The sequence below is a fragment of the Procambarus clarkii genome, chromosome 59, assembly GCF_040958095.1.
Source record: "Procambarus clarkii isolate CNS0578487 chromosome 59, FALCON_Pclarkii_2.0, whole genome shotgun sequence".
NCBI classification, from domain to species: Eukaryota; Metazoa; Arthropoda; class Malacostraca; order Decapoda; family Cambaridae; genus Procambarus; species Procambarus clarkii.
In genome coordinates, this window is record NC_091208.1 from 27,461,718 (window position 1) to 27,484,947 (window position 23,230).

At 42.8% G+C, this 23,230-nt stretch overlaps 1 protein-coding gene across 2 annotated transcripts in view; it reads left to right on the plus strand.

Moving 5' to 3' along the window:
• The window catches only part of LOC138353698 (uncharacterized), a 117,441-nt gene that overhangs the window by 57,897 nt on the left and 36,314 nt on the right, over positions 1–23,230 (plus strand). The window contains exon 2 of one of the 2 annotated variants that reach the window (XR_011223280.1): positions 6,076–6,659. The exons of the other annotated variant lie outside the window; for it this stretch is intronic. The gene's annotated coding sequence lies outside the window, so the exon portion shown is untranslated. Of the gene's footprint in view, positions 1–6,075; positions 6,660–23,230 lie in introns of those variants that run through there. 2 annotated transcript variants of the gene reach the window in all.

Below are 23,230 nucleotides of genomic sequence, written 5' to 3' on the forward strand. Positions count from 1 at the left end.
AGTAACAGAACGAGAGGACATGGATGGAAGCTTGAAACTCAGATGAGTCACAGAGATGTTAGGAAGTTTTCTTTTAGCGTGAGAGTAGTGGGGAAATGGAATGCACTTCAGGAACAGGTTGTGGAAGCAAATACTATTCATAATTTTAAAACCAGGTATGATAGGGAAATAGGACAGGAGTCATTGCTGTAAACAACCGATGCTCGAAAGGCGGGATCCAAGAGTCAATGCTCGATCCTGCAGACACAACTAGGTGAGTACACACACACACACACACGCACACGCACACACGCACACACGCACACACACACGCACGCACACACACACACGCGCACACACACGCACACACACGCGCGCGCACACACACACACGCGCACACACGCACACACACGCACACACACACGCACACACACACGCACACACACACGCACACACACACGCACACACACACGCACACACACGCACACACACACACACGCACACACACACACACACACACACACACACACACACACACACACACACACACACACACACACACACACACACACACACACACACGCACGCACACACGCACACGCTCCAAACGACTACGCCGCGACATGGTCGAAATTATTGCAACCTGGAAGGGGGGAGGGAGGGTTCTTCTGAACCGTATCGTAGCTTCAGGGAGAGGTATCGTAGCTTCAGGGAGAGGTATCGTAGAATCAGTGAGAGGTATCGTAGCTTCAGTGAGAGGTATCGTAGCTTCAGTGAGAGGTATCGTAGCTTGAGGGAGAGGTATCGTAGCTTGAGGGAGAGGTATCGTAGCTTGAGGGAGAGGTATCGTAGCTTGAGGGAGAGGTATCGTAGCTTGAGGGAGAGGTATCGTAGCTTGAGGGAGAGGTATCGTAGCTTCAGGGAGAGGTATCGTAGCTTCAGGGAGAGGTATCGTAGCTTCAGGGAGAGGTATCGTAGCTTCAGGGAGACGTATCGTAGCTTCAGAGAGACGTATCGTAGCTTCAGAGAGACGTATCGTAGCTTCAGAGAGACGTATCGTAGCGGACAGCTTAACTAGCGACACACACAAGATCACTTGCGACCTGGTCGTACATTAACAAGTTGTAAACATAGCGATAGGGAACTTTTCGCTAAAATTTCAGCTTCGGAGAGCAAGTTATAATTGACGGATTGTTGAAGTTGATATTGTGGACGGTCGGGGGGACGAGGGACGTCCATGGGTGTGGACCGATGGCGTCCCCTAGGTCTATCCCCTGTCCCCACTCTCCTATTCCCTCCAATTTCACCCTCTGTCTCCTATTTCCATATTCAGATCTGTGGTTCCTTCCTCTACCATTTCCATCAGTCTTCCATATGATGGGTCTGGTCTCTGGTAACTCTTTAACATAACATCTACCTGGTAATTATCATTGATACCTCACATACTTCTTTATCGTTCTCGGTGTGTCCGTCGGTTCTTGTGACCCGTCGGGGTTCTCCTGTGGGTTCTGTTCCTCTCTCTCTCCCTCTATAGAACTCTGATTACCTAAAACATTACGCTTAAATTCCTTGCCCTTAAATGTGTCCATCAAAAGTGAACACAATGATAGCTTCCAGAAGTCCTTGTAAAAAGCAATCCAGGAGATCCTGATGTTGCTGGATAGGCTGAAGGACATAGGGGAGTCAATCCTATAGGCCTAGAGCCTTTGCAATCCGGCTGGTCCAGCACAATTTACAGGAAGCGGTTTGGCTTCACTGGTTTGGAGGAATTTTTCATCTGGTATCCATTGTGTGGGGTGGTATAGTGGTAAGGTCTCTGATGGCGTGCTGAGAGGCGGTAAATCTCATATTTTATCATCACTAAATCACCCTTGTCTCCTATACTATGCTGGCTGGCTGGCTGGCTCTATCGCGCTCTCTCTCTCTCGCTCTCTCTCTCTCTCTCTCTCTCTCTCTCTCTCTCTCTCTCTCTCTCTCTCTCTCTCTCTCTCTCTCTCTCTCTCTCTCTCTCTCTCTCTCTCTCTCTTGCTCTCGTAGAGAGAGAGAGAGAGAGAGAGAGCGAGCGAGAGAGAGAGCGAGCGAGCGAGAGAGAGTCGTCTTAAGGGCTCGGGTTCGATTTCCTGCCGAAGTAGAAACCAATTAGCAGAGTTTCTTTCACCCTGCTGCACCTATTAACCTAGCAGTAAAAAGGTACCTGGGAGTTAGACAGCTGCTACGGGCTGCTTCCTGGGGATATATGTGTGTGTGTGTGTTAGAGAGAGAAATATGTGTAGTAGACATAATACGAGGAAAAGCGACTGGTTAGAAAGGCGGGGTCCAAGAGCTAAGTGCTTGATTCTGCAGGCACAAATAGTAAATACACACACGGGTTCAAAGAGATGGTATACCAAATTGCTTCGTCAGTATACGTGAAACTCTCACACAGATAAATATCATTTACGACCCTAGGGAAGAAGAATAATTAAGGCTAATCAGCCGAATTAAAAGCAACATCCCCCCAACCTACCTACCCCTTGGGGCCTATTGGAGCCGATACACATTGTCCCTAAGGGCGTCAATTCTAAGGGGTTTATCATGTCCCTAAACCACCACAATTTTTACATCGGGGGAGTTACCTTGAGATGCTTCCGGGTCTTAGCGTCCCCGCGGCCCGGTCGTAGATCAGGTCTCCTGGTTGCTGGACTTGTTAACCAGGGGCCAGATTCACGAAAGTACTTACGAACGTGTACATCTTTCCTCAACCTTTGACGACTTTGGTTACATTTATTAAGCAGTTTACAAGCATGAAAACTTCCCATTCAACTGTTATTTTTATAAACAGCCTCCTGGTGCTTCGGAGCTCATTAACTGTTTAATTAATAATTGGAAACAAAGCCGCCAAAGATTGAGAAAAGATGTACAGGTTCGTAAGTGTTTGCGTAAGTGCGTTCGTGAATCTGGCCCCAGGTTGTTTAACGCGGCTGCTCGCAGTTTGACGTATGAGTCACAGCCTGGTTGATCAGGTATTCTTTGGAGGTGTTTATCCAGTTCTCTCTTGAACACTGTGAGGGGTCGGCCAGTTATGTCCCTTATGTGTAGTGGAAGCGTGTTGAACATTCTCGGGCCTCTGATGTTGATACTTTTCTCTTGAACACTGTGAGGGGTCAGCCAGTTATGTCCCTTATGTGTAGTGGAAGCGTGTTGAACAGTCTCGGGCCTCTGATGTTAATAGTTCTCTCTTGAACACTGTGAGGGGTCGGCCAGTTATGCCCCTTATGTGTAGTGGAAGCGTGTTGAACAGTCTCGGGCCTCTGATGTTGATAGTTCTCTCTCAGAGTACCTGTTGCACCTCTGCTCTTCAACGGGGGTATTCTGCACATCCTGCCATGCCTCCTGGTCTCATGTGGTGTTATTTCTGTGTGCAGGTTTGGGACCAGCCCCTCTACACAGTACAGGGGGCTGAACGGGGGTCGATTGTGTAAGAATACAGCGAGGCCTATTGTAGATGCTGGTGCACCAGGTGTGAAAATACAGGAGGCATACAAGAGTATGCAACAGTATGCAACAGAGGCGAAAAACCAATACAAGACAAAGCAGAACAAGGGGAGGATGTTCAGTACAACACAAGGGAGTAGATGTACTGAATTCAAGCCGTTCTCGCACTTGCTTATAGTCAATATTGGTTTACTAATAAGTGCATATGTGACATACTAATTTATTGTGAATATTTTAGTTTACCTTGAAAAGCTTAATAGAAAACACCGACCTAACCTAACCTTCTTTGTATGTTAAGATAAGCATCTTATTGCTTCTTAATTACAATTATTACTTAACCTATACCCTTATAAAAACCGTTTCTGTCATTCCCGTAAGACATGGGGGGGGGGGCGTGGCTGGAGTGTGGGTGTTGTTGATGGGTCCACCAGACTGTTGACTCTGGCGCGGGGTATCGCAAAGGTTTACACCCGCCGCTGACATCACCGTCGGCCCGTAGAGCAGCGCTCTCTTGGCCTCGTGTGGAATGGGAGGCCTCTGTGGCCCTGGGACAGTTAGCCTAGAGGGATATCAGCACCATGAACGGTGTCAACAGGAGCAGGAGCAACAGGAGCAGGAGCAGTGGTACTTCAGGTGGGTACCGCACTAACCCCAACCACCACTACTGTAATGATCAGTGGGTCTGCGCACGGCTGTGAGGGGGGTGGGAGGGGAGGGGGGGCGGTCATTACCCCCTGAACCCTCCCCCCATACTCCCCCCCCCCTTCCTCCTCACCACCTGTTCACCAGACAATTCCCATGACCTTCATCGACACTTCTGTACCACACTCCTTGTACACCACACCTTTCAACATTCGTGAGACCCATACTGGCATGTGCAGCCTCGGCATAGATCCCGCACCTTGTGAAGCATAGAACCCAAATATAAACAGTATATAAGCTTTACAACACGTGCCAGCACTAATACCATTAGGAGAATTGAACCTCACAACCCTAGAGAAGAGACGAAGCCTAGCATATGATCACGACATACAAGATACTGCGAGATGAAGGTAACAGAAACCGAAGAGAACATATATGGAAGCTGGAGACGCAAATGATTGGAAGGAATATTAGAAAATACTGGTTCCCTGACCTAGGGGGATCCGACGGCTGAGTGGACAGCGCTCAGGATTCGTAATCCTGAGTTTCCGGGTTCGATCCCCTACGGAGGCGGAAACAAATGGGCAGTTTATTTCATCCTGAGGCTCGTGTTCCCCCAGCAGTTAAATAGGTACATGGGAGTTAGACAGCTGCCACGGGCTGCTTCCTGGGGATGTGTAACAAAAAGGAACTCTGGTTTCCCTTCAAAACGGATACATAAAGGAGGCCCTGGTCGAGGACCGGGCCGCGGGGACGCTAAGCCCCGAAGGAAGAAGCTGTGGAGGCCACCTCCGTCCACAGCATGAAGGTCAGACTGGACACGCACTAACGTGGTCATAGTTCAAGTGTAATGTTAGGGGTGAGAGAAGGGCTGAGAGGTAAATGCCACCACTAGACCATCATAGACCACTTGTACACTCCCAGACGGTGTACACGGTACACGGCCCCCAGACGGTGTACACGGTACAAGCCCAGACGGTGTACACGGCCAAACGGTACACACGGTACACGGTACAAGCCCAAACGGTTCAGGATGCATTACCTTAATGAGAGCATCTCATTAGCCCGTCTTGAGGGCGCGTTGATCGCTGCAATATTGAGGGATTACGGGAGGCTTATTGCAAGGATGGCAGCGTGTGGCATGGCACCGTCTTGCACCCTACTGACGTAGCAGGCATTATGGCCTCTTTATCACCGTAACACTAGGGCAATTGAGCCTTATTGCCACGAACAGTTTGGTGTTGTTTCAGACCGTTCTATTAAGGTTTCCTCTACGTCAAGAAACTGTCGTACTGAAGTGCCCTTATCCTAACCTACCAGAGGACCCAAAACAGATGTTGGACGCCAGTTAGTCGCCCATGGACATACACATAGGGTGACCTAATACCCTCTTAAGCTAAACAACTTAATAAGTATCAACAACGTGTCAGCAGATTTGAATGCAATCTACTCTGCTGCAGACCACAGACCTCAGACACACCCACTTCGGTCTTAGACATGCCCAGCGATACTACCCCACCACGTACTCACACATACAATCTTCGGTCCAGACCTGTTATTTCGACAGTACACTACCAACAGTCTGATGATTCCTCTTCGTGTGACTGTGGTGTTCCAGTCTGTAAGGGACAATGGATGCGTTCTATCTGCTCCCCTCTCCCTGCCTGTTCATACATGGCAGAGGGGGACTACGTTCGTGATGGACTAGCACCTGAGAATTCATAGTTTTATGACTAGATTTAAGAGTGATTACAACATTCGTTTCGCACCCCTCGGTTCAATGTATATAGACCCTTCCACCTCAGGTATCTTCGTTCGTAGTTTATTGATCTTGTCGTGTCTCTATACACTATGTAGGTCCTCGTGTTCCTGCCACGTTCATGCTCTCCATATTTTAGTGGAAATGACGCTTATTCTATGTATTGCCATGTAATATATTGTGCCTACGTTAGTGTCTACCGTTTATAATCTACTTAACAGGTAACACTGTGGCTGAGCATCATGAATTCTTACGCGCAACTTCTGGTCCGCTGACTACCGCTACCGCCTCTACCTGCTGCCGGACCTCCTGCCTCCAGTTGTGCAGACATTTAGCTAGTTAGTCATGATGCTCCATGGATAGCTTAGTTTAAGGATTATATTTAAGCATTGTACTCATTATTCATGCATGTCCGAGACGGTGTTGGACGTCTCAAAACTTGTTTGTTTACGGCCACTATAGGTAAATCACTGTATATAACGTTAGGTACACGCCCAAGGGTTTTCAAATTTTTCAATCAGATCGCCGAGGACGCCGATGATAGCGTGCCGAGCGGTGTTGGACGCCAGTTAGTCGCCCATGGACATACACATAGGGTGACCTAATACCCTCTTAAGCTAAACAACTTAATAAGTATCAAGAACGTGTCAGCAGATTTGAATGCAATCTAATCTGCTGCAGACCACAGACCTCAGACACAGCCCGGGCATCAGAGCGTCTACACGCGCTCCCTTACACACTCTACAAGCTAGTTCGTGGCCCGTGTAGAAGATAGAAGATATATATATATTTATAATAAACTAAGAAAAAGCAGTGGACGTTTGGTACTCCAATTCCTGCCCACAACCTAATCATTCTACAACCACATCGACCGATGTTACACAGAAAACGGAGCGTCAATTTCGCCAGCCGCTTCCATTTTATAGTACGACGAATTTTGGTCTTAAAGTATACGTCAAAATGCGACGGTTGATTGCTCAACCTGTCCTCTTACAAAGAACGTTGCATTTCGTACGTATGTGTTACATAAAGCAAAAAAAATTGTCGTACTAGAAAATGGAAGCGGCTAGCGAAATTGACGCTCCGTTTTCTGTTTTGGCTCCTCTGGTGGGTTAGGATAAGGACACTTTAAATAATGGGCCAGATTTTTTGGGTGTAAATATAGGACTAGGCTGCAGGAGCCGGTGGCTGAGCGGACAGAACACTGGACGCGTGATCCTGTGGTCCCGGGTTCGATCCCGGGCGCCGGCGAGAACCAATGGGCAGAGTTTCTTTCACCCTGATACTCCTGTTACCTAGCAGTAAATAGGTACCTGGGAGTTAGTTAGCTGTCACGGGCTGCTTCCTGGGGGTGGAGGCCTGGTCGAGGACCGGGCCGCGGGGACACTAAAGACCCGAAATCATCTCAAGATGATGTCCCTCGGGGCATAGTGGAGCGTGTTTGCTCTTGCTCCGCTAAGTCATTTAAACACTTTTTGACCTTACTGACCTTATTTGTGCAGGTGCCACTAGCCGGCATCTTGGCCCAGCTATCTACAGTGTTATGGCGCCACCGTCTGTGGCCTCAGCGGGTGTCGAAAGTCTTCCCGGTGGTTTCCCCTGTGGGTGGGTGTTCCGTCCCTGGCTCCCAGGGGCGCGCCAAGGGACGCCAAACATCTCCCCCTCACATGGAGATTGTCACACAATAGAGGTGTTCCGTCCCTGGCTCCCAGGGGCGCGCCAAGGGACGCCAAACATCTCCCCCTCACATGGAGATTGTCATACAATAGAGGGACACATCTCCACCTGATATTCCAAAACATCACTTGGAAGGGGACACGATGCTTACTAGACCAATGGCAGAATGCGTAAACAAATAGTCCCACTGAAAGTAGGGAATGTGGCAAGCACTTAAGGGCCAGCTTAAGGGCTAAGCTTAAGGGCCAAGTATAAGCGAGAGCAAAAAAAAGTCTCCCTTATTACCCCTTTCATCAAAAAGCTGCTATCTCACCCTGACGGTCCGTTTTCTACGACTAATGTATCAGATTGTGTTTGAGAGCGAGATGCCAGCACCAACAATCATACTGATCAGGGACACGGTTCACCATTAACATTACCACTGGCCAAAACCTGGATATTTATTTAGTCTGTGAGCTCCAAGGCCAAATGAGGTTGTTTAACAACACTAATAATCTTGCGTTATCATGCTTGCAAACTTGTTAACTGCTTAATTGATGTAAACAAAGCAACTATGATTAGGGAAAGATGAAGTGGTTTCGTTCGGTGGTTGCGTTGGTGATTGGTGAATCGTGGCCCGGGTCGTTAGTTAGAAAGGCCGAACCAGTGAGGAATCCACTGAAACTATCGCTAGACACCTGGTAGACCAATTAGCCTAACTGTGAACTATTTAGTCCTTTGAAGTGGATAACCCTTATCCTTGACTGTCTTCATCAAGGATAACCTTTATCCTTGACTATCTTACACAAGGATAACCTTTATCCTTGACTATCTTCCTCAAGGATAACCTTTATCCTTGACTATCTTCCTCAAGGATAACCTTTATCCTTGACTATCTTCCTCAAGGATAAACTTTATCCTTGATCGTCTTCATCAAGGATAACCTTATCCTTGACTGTCTTCTTCAAGGATAACCTTTATCCTTGACTGTCTTTCTGATATCTTTACCTAAAGATTACCTTGAGGTGATATATATATATATATATATATATATATATATATATATATATATCAAATACGTTCTTTTACCATAACCCTTACCCCCCCCCCCCCGTTTGTATCTTGCTTTGCTTTATTAGTTATTTAAAGACTACAGTTTATACATTGATGAATACAGTGAGTGGTTACAAGTTAATGGAGCTCTTGGAGCACCTCAGCCTCCGGACCGGACCGAGGACGCAGCAATTTACACACACATTAATATATACTGTGTGTATAAATTGCAAATATATTCGCGTTGGGTACTTGTTTACAAGTTGTGACAAAGAAGATGGACACCGCGAGGCTCGCAAAACGGGTAACTGCGCTAAATTGTGAGTGAATGGCGTTGTTGCCAAAACCCTGCTTGTCGCCACCACTGTGACAAGCTCAGGTGTTGGTTGTTTAAATCAGCTGCTGGTTGTTTAAATCAGCTGTTGGTTGTTTAAATCAGCTGCTGGTTGTTTAAATCAGCTGCTGGTTGTTTAAATCAGCTGCTGGTTGTTTAAATCAGCTGCTGGTTGTTTAAATCAGCTGTTGGTTGTTTAAATCAGCTGCTGGTTGTTTAAATCAGCTGCCTTATGTGTGCCGTCTTCATTGTGTGTGTTTGTGTGTGTGTTTGTGTGTTTGTGTGTGTGTTTGTGTGTGTGTTTGTGTGTGTTTGTGTGTGTGTGTGTGTGTGTGTGTTTGTGTGTGTGTGTGTGTGTGTGTGTGTGTGTGTGTGTGTGTGTGTGTGTTTGTGTGTGTTTGTGTTTGTGTGTGTGTTTGTGTGTGTGTTTGTGTGTGTGTGTGTGTGTGTGTGTGTGTGTGTGTGTGTGTGTGTGTGTGTGTGAGGGAGTCAGAGAATACCAGGATCTCACAACAGATTATTTTAATGTTTCAATTATGGATTTTATAGCTCTTCCTCATAAACAATGGCTAATTGCTCGTTACTCCAGCCGCCATATTAGTTGTTCGAACAGCTGCAGGTTGTTCGAACCTTGAACAGTGTTTCGATCACCTCTCCAAGTACCCCAAGTACTTCAAACACAAATAGTTACCAAACAGAACCCAAATACCTTACCTAACCTGTCCCCAAACCTAACTTCACCAAAAAAAATTACCACATGTAATGATATTCATTTTTAATCGAGAAAGAGTAAATTGAATTTATCGAGTAAGGCATAGTGGCTACCTAGTCCCTGCCAGGAGACTTGGCGTCCCACAGACGCCTTGATCACAATGTAATCTAAGTATACTCAATAGGTATACCCAGTAGGTTGAAAAAATGATTTAGTTTGAGGTAAAGTATGAATGTTTACGCGGGGTAATAGTTCCAACACAATGGGCACTGCCTCCTATGACAGATGATTCTATGACAGATGATTCTATGACAGATGATTCTATGACAGATGATTCTATGCCAGATGATTCTATGACAGATGATTCTATGCCCTCATAGCGTCACATTATAGTAGAGAGAATCATCTTGGTGTTCAAGCAGCCTCTTGCTGCTTTCCCCACTGTCTACGAGAGAAACATCACGACCCCCTTAAAAGATGTACACAATAGTCACTTGAGTCGTATCCTTGACAACATGATGGCTGCTGGGAGGAGATTGGATGATCGCAAGGGAGCACGGTATAGGCTTGATCTGGGTATAAGGAATTGTTGGCGCACACAGATGTCTGCCCGCGCCATTTATCAATCTTGGCTTGTTAAGGCATGCTCGTGGCCTTGTGGGTAAGATCACATCTTACACTGATCTTGCTCTGATCGAGACGCTCAAGATCGAGACCAGTGAAGAGCAGAGGTGTCATAGGCACAATCAGAGAACACTGTATAAACATCAGAGGTCCGCGGTTGTTCAACGTCCTCCCAGCGAGCATAAGAAATATTGCCGGAACAACCGTGGACATCTTCAAGAGGAAACTAGATTGTTTCCTCCAAGGAGTGCCGGACCAACCGGGCTGTGGTGGGTATGTGGGCCTGCGGGCCGCTCCAAGCAACAGCCTGGTGGACCAAACTCTCACAAGTCAAACCTGGCCTCGTGCCGGGCTTGGGGAGTAAAACAACTCCCAGAACCCCATCAACCAGGTATCAACCAGGTAAGAGTCTGAGACTCACCTCAGTCTTGGTAGAAGTAAGATTGGGGATTGTGTTGCGCTTTTTAATCATCGTTAAGACAGCAAATCTGCGAGTATGCAAATTGGTGTTGTTGTAACAGATGATTTGATGATTTAAGGCATGTTATTGGTTGGAGTTTGGTCGTATCATCGAGTAACAGCGACGTGGGGCACAGTAATGTTGGCGAGAGCTGTCTTTACAACTCTTCCTGTCAGGTAGAGAGCCGGTCGGCCGAGCGGACAGCACGCTGGACTTGTGATCCTGTAGTCCCGGGTTCGATCCCAGGCGCCGGCGAGAAACAATGGGCAGAGTATCTTTCACCCTATGCCCCTGTTACCTAGCAGTAAAATAGGTACCTGGGTGTTAGTCAGCTGTCACGGGCTGCTTCCTGGGGGTGGAGGCCTGGTCGAGGACCGGGCCGCGGGGACACTAAAGCCCCGAAATCATCTCAAGATAACCTCATGGTAAAGCTGCCCAGAGCATATTCTTGCACAGATTTGATATTGGTATGCTGCCCTGAGCATACCCCGGCACCGACCTGACCTTGCCATGCTGCCCTGAGCATACCCCGGCACCGACACCTAACCTTGCCATGCTGCCCTGAGCATACCCCGGCACCGACACCTAACCTTGCCATGCTGCCCAGAGCATACCCCGGCACCGACCTAACCTTGCCATGCTGCCCTGAGCATACCCCGGCACCGACCTAACCTTGCCATGCTGCCCTGAGCATACCCCGGCACCGACCTGTCCTTGCCATGCTGCCCTGAGCATACCCCGGCACCGACACCTAACGTTGCCATGTTGCCCTGAGCATACCCCGGCACCGACACCTAACCTTGCCATGCTGCCCAGAGCATACCCCGGCGCCGACCTAACCTTGCCATGCTGCCCTGAGCATACCCCGGCACCGACCTAACCTTGCCATGCTGCCCTGAGCATACCCCGGCACCGACACCTAACCTTGCCATGCTGCCCAGAGCATACCCCGGCACCGACCTAACCTTGCCATGCTGCCCTGAGCATACCCCGGCACCGACACCTAACCTTGCCATGCTGCCCAGAGCATACCCCGGCACCGACCTAACCTTGCCATGCTGCCCTGAGCATACCCCGGCACCGACACCTAACCTTGCCATGCTGCCCAGAGCATACCCCGGCACCGACCTAACCTTGCCATGCTGCCCTGAGCATACCCCGGCACCGACCTAACCTTGCCATGCTGCCCTGAGCATACCCCGGCACCGACACCTAACCTTGCCATGCTGCCCAGAGCATACCCCGGCACCGACCTAACCTTGCCATGCTGCCCTGAGCATACCCCGGCACCGACCTGCCAAGATATGCTCATTTATGCAAGCACTTTTGAGACCACTGCATCTTTCCTTAATTAATTAATCATGGCAACTTTACAGTAATTAACAACTTGACGAGCTCGTCAACTTCACAACCCAAGGTTATGATTGTTATAAACTACCTCGTGGTGCTCCAGTGCTCATCAATTATCTAATGAACGCAAAATTGATGTACAGGTTTCGTAAATAGTTGCGTAAAGGCATGATGGTGCGACTTGCAGGTGAGGCGTGAGGTCTCGTTAGTAGTGGGATAAGGCACTACGAGTGTCCGTTTTGCTTTTTCTGGGGGACACTCGTAGTGCCGGGGGTTTTCGTGACATTTAGCCGCGGACACTCGTAGGGCCAGGGGTTTTCATGACATTTAGCCGCGGACACTCGTAGGGCCAGGGGGTTTTCGTGACATTTAGCCGCGGACACTCGTAGGGCCAGGGGTTTTTCGTGACATTTAGCCGCGGACACTCGTAGGGCCAGGGGTTTTTCGTGACATTTAGCCTCGGACACTCGTAGGGCCAGGGGTTTTGGGGGACACTCGTAGTGCCGGGGGTTTTCGTGACATTTAGCCGCGGACACTCGTAGGGCCAGGGGTTTTCATGACATTTAGCCGCGGACACTCGTAGGGCCAGGGGGTTTTCGTGGGACGCGTTCTGGCGTACCTGTTTTTCATCTCAGTTTTGATGGGACACGTTCTGGCGTACCTGTTTTTCGTTATAGTTTTGATGGGACGCGTTCTGGCGTACCTGTTTTTCATCTCAGTTTTGATGGGACACGTTCTGGCGTACCTGTTTTTCGTTATAGTTTTAAGGGGACACGTTCTGGCGTACCTGTTTTTCATCTCAGTTTTAATGGGACACGTTCTGGCGTACCTGTTTTTCGTTATAGTTTTAAGGGGACACGTTCTGGCGTACCTGTTTTTCGTTGCAGTTTTGATGGGACACGTTCTGGCGTACCTGTTTTTCGTTGCAGTTTTGATGGGACACGTTCTGGCGTACCTGTTTTTCGTTGCAGTTTTAAGGGGACACGTTCTGGCGTACCTGTTTTTCGTTGCAGTTTTAAGGGGACACGTTCTGGCGTACCTGTTTTTCGTTGCAGTTTTGATGGGACACGTTCTGGCGTACCTGTTTTTCGATGCAGTTTTGATGGGACACGTTCTGGCGTACCTGTTTTTCGTTGCAGTTTTGATGGGACACGTTCTGGCGTACCTGTTTTTCGATGCAGTTTTGATGGGACACGTTCTGGCGTACCTGTTTTTCGTTGCAGTTTTGATGGGACACGTTCTGGCGTACCTGTTTTTCGTTACCCCAGTGGGCCATGCACAGACATTGCTAATGGTCAATGACGTCACCCCCGTCTTCATCTTCCCTGTGTAAGTCCGTTTTCTGTTATAGTGTAATTATTCCCATTTTCAATATTTATAGCAAAGGGGGATTCAAATGCTGCCTTCTGTCAAGTCTAATGTGCAATGGCGTTAACCATTATAAGCTCGTTTTTTCACAATTAGGTATTACCATACGGTTTCCCATTGTCTAAGATCATTTTATAGCTAAGATTACATAATAATAACATAAGAAATGAGTTCAAACCCTGTTTACAGAACCAGTATTTACCCAGGTCTTTTTCCTAAATATAAAACTTATCCAGTTCATTTCCTATTCTGTTTCATGTTGATACGTATAATAGGTTAATAATATTCCCCTTTACTATGACCATTCAGTCACACCTCTATCATGTCACCCCTATTTCTTCTTCGTCGTCGTCGTTCTAGAGAAAGTAATTTGAGCTTTGATAATCTTTCTTAAAGGAATGTTTATTATACATAGGGCAAAAAATAAAACTGCTATCAGTCGTTTATATTAAAAAATAGAGGCCTGGGCATTTGTGATTTCAATGCGAGTTCGGTAGTGACCCTTTCCTTATGCGCGTCTCACATTCGCTCAAAACATACCTCCCACACCATACTGTAGCATTTAACAAATAAAAAACTCATTCAGTAAAAGCAAGCCTCTCATATTTTGAAATAAAGCCTTCTGCAGATACCGCCCTTTGTGACGTCATCATCCCTAATGTGGCGCGAGGCGCGCTAAATGCGGATCCCAGGAGGTTCACACATAAGTGTGAACTCTTAATCTAGCTTAATACCTCAACTGTACTCTGTGCTTCATCAAAGTTGATATTCAGCTACAATAGCTCGTATTTTCGCTCATTACTTATATTTTCTGTTATTCAAACCTTCCTAACCTAACCTAACCTATCATATTATATATAACAAACAAATACATTCTACAGAAAAGTTATTGTTGTTGTTTAGTGACATCGTGAAAAGCGACCTCAGGTATAGGGATAAGGTATTGCTGGCCATTAGCACATAGGTATGAAGGTATTACTGCACCTTACTGGTCAACTATGTATGACGTCACCAGACAACCAATGCGACCTTTGGCGTTCTACTGGCATATGTATTTAATGTTATTATTCAAAAATGACTAGACTAACCATCCCCACCTAACCTAATCAGAGGACTAAGAATATACATTTTAGTCATCCACAACTGTAATCATTATTCAGTGATAAGTTCAAAAGTATAACAGAAGCCCAAATGTCGTACTGCAATTTAAGCCGAATCGTACATCTGGCAGCATAGCAGGTGAGCTGAACATAAGAATAAAGGTAACTGCACAGGTCCTATTGGCCCATACGAGGCAGCTCCTATATATTTCCACCCAATCTCATTCATGTCCACCCTATGCCTAAAACAACCAAGGGATCCCACTTAAAGTATTAGTTTACTATAATAGTTTTAATAAATAGCTATCATTCTAGTTTTATACACAACAGCAATTATGAAACCCTATAGCTAGATATTCTACTATAATCCACAAGTAGTTACCACACATCTGGCAGTACAGCAGATTAGTGGCTGTGTTCATAGGCTAGTCAACTGTCCTCACATCCATCAAATAGATATCCAAATGTCGCACCTCAATTCATCCATCTAGCAACTCAGCTGGATGTTAGCCACTATATTCATAGGCTAATCATTTCTACACCTCAAAAAATCCTAGTCTTGCTACGCAAATCAGGTAACTTGTTTCTAAACCAACAGTCGCAAATACAATCATGCGTACCTACACATACTTCAAAACCTATGCATTCATAGAGAATAGCCTAGTTTTTTTGCCACCATTTCCCCATTAATCAGATGTAATTTATGCCATACACACAGAAAATGCAGCATTTACACGCCAAATAAGCCATTTATGCACAAAATATATTATTTACACTCAAAATATGCCATCACATAAAAAAATATGAAATTTTCATACAAAATATGTCAGTTGCATACAAAAATATACCATTTATACAATATTGCATGTACACTCAGAGTATGACATTTACACAAAGTACAGTATTTTGCACAAATATATCAAAAGTCTGATGCATTTAGACAATCAAAAATGCACTTTCACTAAAATTACACAATTTCACATACATAATTTTCACAAAATACCCACACATTGACTCATAAACCAAAATACACTTACAATATTGAGATCTATTTTATCAGATTACAGAGCTTACACAAAATACACAATTTTCACACACAAATACAGTTGCACCAGTTCCACTTCCACAAAAATTATTATAAAACATGGACAATTATTACAGTTTGTGTAATTATTTTACATCTTTGCACAATTAATACAAGAAAACTTGCTATATAATTACTCAACTTGCACAATGACAATCAATACGCAAAGGTATAAATAAACAATTCGTCCATATGCAATTACACAACATGCGCAATTAATACACATCTTATACAAATATTACACATCTTTCATAATTATTACACACAACTTGTACAAATACATATCTAGCACAAATACATACAATACATAACTACCCCAAATATGAAAATACACAACTAGCATAAATACACGATTTACACAAATACAATTGCGGCATTTACACAACTTGCTCAAAAATATAATCAATACACAACTTACCAAAATATGAACAATACATAACTAGCACATATTCCTTAAATACACAACTATGCAATTTCCGCAAATACACATACAAAAACATATACAATTAATACATACAACTTGCACAAAACAATACACAATTTATAGAAATATAATCAATACATAATTGCAATAATCATACAACTTATGCAAAATACATAATCTGCACAATTAATACACAAGTATATTAATTGTGCTATATATGTACAAACACAACCAACTAGGACAAACAATACACAATTTGCATGATATTTTTCTGGGTATATATAGGACATTAATTATAATATGCTGAGTTTAACCAACTCCCCAAAAGTCAGAATTTCACATATAAAAATTGTTCATATGACTTCCGATGAGCTCAATATATAACACATTCTTTTTCCATTAGGATATCAACATTATTAGCGCTAAACTATTCATCAAACATATGTCCACTGTTTTTATGTCTTATTAATACCTTCCTTGTTACATTCTCTCCAATCAGGCCACCATATTTATGTATTTATTCAAACCATCTAACAGACTTATTTGTTCTAGCCTTAGTTATGTTAGGGCAGGTGGGGTTAGGTGAAGTCAGTATTGTCTATGATAATTTTAGACAAATTTGGTATATCTTATCAAAATGCTTCCTGTTAAAACTTAAATTCATCTAAATCTATCAAAAATATACTTATACTACGCAAATTTGACTAAATTCAACCTAGCTAAACTTACTAAATATGAGCATCCCATATCCTCACATACAAGCCTATGTCGCCTCTGTCCATACATTATATGAATCTGCCATATAGCACGAACCCCAAATAGGAAAATTTACACTATTTCATAAACATACTAGTTCATTAGCCTAAGATATTATATATGTCCTTCCCTACACGACCTCACCTAACCTGACCTAGCATATCCAACCCTGGATTTGGTTAAAGTTGGCGAAATTTATGCTATGCCACCTAAATTTCACCAAATTTAAGGCAATTTCCACCAAATATACCCAAATGTTGCGTAGCATAGCACTGCCAAAGCCCATTTTCTCCTATTCCATACTACCCTACACAACCTCACCTAACGTGACCTAGCATATCCAAACCCGGATTTGGTTAAAGTTGGCGAAATTTATGCTATGCCACCTAAATTACACCTAATTGAAGGCAATTTCCACCATATATACCCAAATGTTGTGTATCATAGCATCGCCAAAGCCCATTTTCTCCTATTCCATACTACCCTACACAACCTCACCTAACCTGACCTAGCATATCCAAACCTGACCTAGCATATCCAAACCTGGATTTGGTTAAAGTCGGCGAAATTTATGCTATGCCACCTAAATTCGACCAAATATACCCAAATGTTGTGTATCATAGCATCGCCAAAGTCCATTTTTACCTACATTTTCTCGTATTCCATCCTACCCTACACAACCTCACCTAACCTATCCTAGCATATCCAAACCTAGATTTGGTTAAAGTCTGCGAAATTTAAGCTATCCCACCTAAATTCTATCTAATTTAAGGCAATTCCCACCAAATATATCCAAATGTTCTGTATCACAGCACTGCCAAAGCCCATTTTTACCTACATTTTCTCCTATTCCATCCTACCCTACGCAACCTTACCTAACCTATCCTAGCATATCCAAACCTAGATTTGGTTAAAGTCGGGTAAATTTAAGTTATCCCATATAAATTTGACCTAATTTAAGACAATTCCCACCAAATATACCCAAAAATGTTTTTGGAACATAGCACGGCCAAAGCTCATTTTAGCTGAGTTTTCATCTATTCCAACCTGCCCTAGACAACCCTACCCATCCTCTCCTGGCAGATCCAAAGTCAGATTTGCATATAGTTGGCAAAAAATTTATGCCTTTCCCACCTAAAATTTATCCTAATTTAAGCCAATTTCCACCGAATATACCCAAATGTTTTGTATCTTAGCATGGCCAAAGTTAATTTCACCCAAGTTTTCACCTATTTCATCTTACCTTACACAGCCATACCTAACCTGACCTAGCATATCCCAAGCTAGATTTGATTAGAGTTCGTGAAATTTATGCTTACTCGCCTAAATTCAACCTAATTTAAGACAATTTCTACCCAATATACCCAAAATGTTTTGTTACATAGCTCAGCCAAAGACCATTTTAGCCAAGTTTTCACATATTCCATCCTACCCTACATAGCCTTACCTATCCCTGACCTAGCAGATTTGATTAAAGTTGGGGAAATTTAAGCTATAGCCATCAAATTGGAGACAATTTCCACCAAATATGCCTAAATGTTGTGTATCATAGCACAGCCAAAACCCATTTTACCAGCATTTTCGCCCATTCCATCTAAACCTGGACCTAGCCTCTGATACTACATATACTCAGAGAAGTGATGTTTTTTTGGATATGAGCCTAAATGCCCGTGCCTAACCTGCAAGAGTCTTGGAGCTTTGTTGAATATTTTATCTATTTTTCTTCGAAAACTTAAGTTTTGGATATGAACCTATCCGCACTGTGCCTAACCTGCTAGGATCTTTGTTGAACATTGTAACCATATTCATAGAAAAGTGATGTTTTGGATATGGACCTAACAGCCCCTCTCCTTTAAAACTTGGAACTGTGTTCAATATTGTAGATATAGTGTTGGGTATGTGTTTTGTTTTTACACATCAACCCAACCGTCCTTGACCTAACCTCCCTTTATCTAACTTCAAATTTATCGCAAATATGGAAGGAACGTGTTGTTTGTGCAACAACCCAACCGTCCTGGACCTAACCTCCCTTCATCTAACTTCAAATTTATCGTAAATATGGAAGGACGTGTTGTTTGTGCATCAACCCAACCGTCCTGGACCTAACCTCCCTTCATCTAACTTTAAATTTATCGTAAATATGGAAGGACGTGTTGTTTGTGCAACAACCCAACTGCCCTGGACCTAACCTCTGATACACGAATCTTGGTTCAACATTGCATCATACTCGTAGCATATTTTTTTTCACATAATTCAACCATCCTCAACCTAACCTCTATTACCTGGGGGGAGGGAGGTTAATGGAAAATATGATAATAATGGGAATTTTCTCTACATCAGTTCAACTTAACCATCCTTAACCTAACCTTAGTTAGAAAGGGATATAACTCACCAAAACTATTTAATTACCATTTACCTTATTTTCCTTATCCTAACCCATAACCAGAGGGTTTAGACCCCCCTTTACCTCGAAATTATACAATATATTTAAGGTAGGAATATATTTTCACACATAAACTTAACATTCCCTAATTTAACCCTATACTCTAATTTCGAGGTAAAGGGGGGTCTAAACCCTCTGGTTATGGGTTAGGATAAGGAAAATAAGGTAAATGGTAATTAAATAGTTTTGGTGAGTTATATCCCTTTCTAACTAAGGTTAGGTTAAGGATGGTTAAGTTGAACTGATGTAGAGAAAATTCCCATTATTATCATATTTTCCATTAACCTCCCTCCCCCCAGGTAATAGAGGTTAGGTTGAGGATGGTTGAATTATGTGAAAAAAAATATGCTACGAGTATGATGCAATGTTGAACCAAGATTCGTGTATCAGAGGTTAGGTCCAGGGCAGTTGGGTTGTTGCACAAACAACACGTCCTTCCATATTTACGATAAATTTAAAGTTAGATGAAGGGAGGTTAGGTCCAGGACGGTTGGGTTGATGCACAAACAACACGTCCTTCCATATTTACGATAAATTTGAAGTTAGATGAAGGGAGGTTAGGTCCAGGACGGTTGGGTTGTTGCACAAACAACACGTTCCTTCCATATTTGCGATAAATTTGAAGTTAGATAAAGGGAGGTTAGGTCAAGGACGGTTGGGTTGATGTGTAAAAACAAAACACATACCCAACACTATATCTACAATATTGAACACAGTTCCAAGTTTTAAAGGAGAGGGGCTGTTAGGTCCATATCCAAAACATCACTTTTCTATGAATATGGTTACAATGTTCAACAAAGATCCTAGCAGGTTAGGCACAGTGCGGATAGGTTCATATCCAAAACTTAAGTTTTCGAAGAAAAATAGATAAAATATTCAACAAAGCTCCAAGACTCTTGCAGGTTAGGCACGGGCATTTAGGCTCATATCCAAAAAAACATCACTTCTCTGAGTATATGTAGTATCAGAGGCTAGGTCCAGGTTTAGATGGAATGGGCGAAAATGCTGGTAAAATGGGTTTTGGCTGTGCTTTGATACACAACATTTAGGCATATTTGGTGGAAATTGTCTCCAATTTGATGGCTATAGCTTAAATTTCCCCAACTTTAATCAAATCTGCTAGGTCAGGGATAGGTAAGGCTATGTAGGGTAGGATGGAATATGTGAAAACTTGGCTAAAATGGTCTTTGGCTGAGCTATGTAACAAAACATTTTGGGTATATTGGGTAGAAATTGTCTTAAATTAGGTTGAATTTAGGCGAGTAAGCATAAATTTCACGAACTCTAATCAAATCTAGCTTGGGATATGCTAGGTCAGGTTAGGTATGGCTGTGTAAGGTAAGATGAAATAGGTGAAAACTTGGGTGAAATTAACTTTGGCCATGCTAAGATACAAAACATTTGGGTATATTCGGTGGAAATTGGCTTAAATTAGGATAAATTTTAGGTGGGAAAGGCATAAATTTTTTGCCAACTATATGCAAATCTGACTTTGGATCTGCCAGGAGAGGATGGGTAGGGTTGTCTAGGGCAGGTTGGAATAGATGAAAACTCAGCTAAAATGAGCTTTGGCCGTGCTATGTTCCAAAAACATTTTTGGGTATATTTGGTGGGAATTGTCTTAAATTAGGTCAAATTTATATGGGATAACTTAAATTTACCCGACTTTAACCAAATCTAGGTTTGGATATGCTAGGATAGGTTAGGTAAGGTTGCGTAGGGTAGGATGGAATAGGAGAAAATGTAGGTAAAAATGGGCTTTGGCAGTGCTGTGATACAGAACATTTGGATATATTTGGTGGGAATTGCCTTAAATTAGATAGAATTTAGGTGGGATAGCTTAAATTTCGCAGACTTTAACCAAATCTAGGTTTGGATATGCTAGGATAGGTTAGGTGAGGTTGTGTAGGGTAGGATGGAATACGAGAAAATGTAGGTAAAAATGGACTTTGGCGATGCTATGATACACAACATTTGGGTATATTTGGTCGAATTTAGGTGGCATAGCATAAATTTCGCCGACTTTAACCAAATCCAGGTTTGGATATGCTAGGTCAGGTTTGGATATGCTAGGTCAGGTTAGGTGAGGTTGTGTAGGGTAGTATGGAATAGGAGAAAATGGGCTTTGGCGATGCTATGATACACAACATTTGGGTATATATGGTGGAAATTGCCTTCAATTAGGTGTAATTTAGGTGGCATAGCATAAATTTCGCCAACTTTAACCAAATCCGGGTTTGGATATGCTAGGTCACGTTAGGTGAGGTTGTGTAGGGTAGTATGGAATAGGAGAAAATGGGCTTTGGCAGTGCTATGCTACGCAACATTTGGGTATATTTGGTGGAAATTGCCTTAAATTTGGTGAAATTTAGGTGGCATAGCATAAATTTCGCCAACTTTAACCAAATCCAGGGTTGGATATGCTAGGTCAGGTTAGGTGAGGTCGTGTAGGGAAGGACATATATAATATCTTAGGCTAATGAACTAGTATGTTTATGAAATAGTGTAAATTTTCCTATTTGGGGTTCGTGCTATATGGCAGATTCATATAATGTATGGACAGAGGCGACATAGGCTTGTATGTGAGGATATGGGATGCTCATATTTAGTAAGTTTAGCTAGGTTGAATTTAGTCAAATTTGCGTAGTATAAGTATATTTTTGATAGATTTAGATGAATTTAAGTTTTAACAGGAAGCATTTTGATAAGATATACCAAATTTGTCTAAAATTATCATAGACAATACTGACTTCACCTAACCCCACCTGCCCTAACATAACTAAGGCTAGAACAAATAAGTCTGTTAGATGGTTTGAATAAATACATAAATATGGTGGCCTGATTGGAGAGAATGTAACAAGGAAGGTATTAATAAGACATAAAAACAGTGGACATATGTTTGATGAATAGTTTAGCGCTAATAATGTTGATATCCTAATGGAAAAAGAATGTGTTATATATTGAGCTCATCGGAAGTCATATGAACAATTTTTATATGTGAAATTCTGACTTTTGGGGAGTTGGTTAAACTCAGCATATTATAATTAATGTCCTATATATACCCAGAAAAATATCATGCAAATTGTGTATTGTTTGTCCTAGTTGGTTGTGTTTGTACATATATAGCACAATTAATATACTTGTGTATTAATTGTGCAGATTATGTATTTTGCATAAGTTGTATGATTATTGCAATTATGTATTGATTATATTTCTATAAATTGTGTATTGTTTTGTGCAAGTTGTATGTATTAATTGTATATGTTTTTGTATGTGTATTTGCGGAAATTGCATAGTTGTGTATTTAAGGAATATGTGCTAGTTATGTATTGTTCATATTTTGGTAAGTTGTGTATTGATTATATTTTTGAGCAAGTTGTGTAAATGCCGCAATTGTATTTGTGTAAATCGTGTATTTATGCTAGTTGTGTATTTTCATATTTGGGGTAGTTATGTATTGTATGTATTTGTGCTAGATATGTATTTGTACAAGTTGTGTGTAATAATTATGAAAGATGTGTAATATTTGTATAAGATGTGTATTAATTGCGCATGTTGTGTAATTGCATATGGACGAATTGTTTATTTATACCTTTGCGTATTGATTGTCATTGTGCAAGTTGAGTAATTATATAGCAAGTTTTCTTGTATTAATTGTGCAAAGATGTAAAATAATTACACAAACTGTAATAATTGTCCATGTTTTATAATAATTTTTGTGGAAGTGGAACTGGTGCAACTGTATTTGTGTGTGAAAATTGTGTATTTTGTGTAAGCTCTGTAATCTGATAAAATAGATCTCAATATTGTAAGTGTATTTTGGTTTATGAGTCAATGTGTGGGTATTTTGTGAAAATTATGTATGTGAAATTGTGTAATTTTAGTGAAAGTGCATTTTTGATTGTCTAAATGCATCAGACTTTTGATATATTTGTGCAAAATACTGTACTTTGTGTAAATGTCATACTCTGAGTGTACATGCAATATTGTATAAATGGTATATTTTTGTATG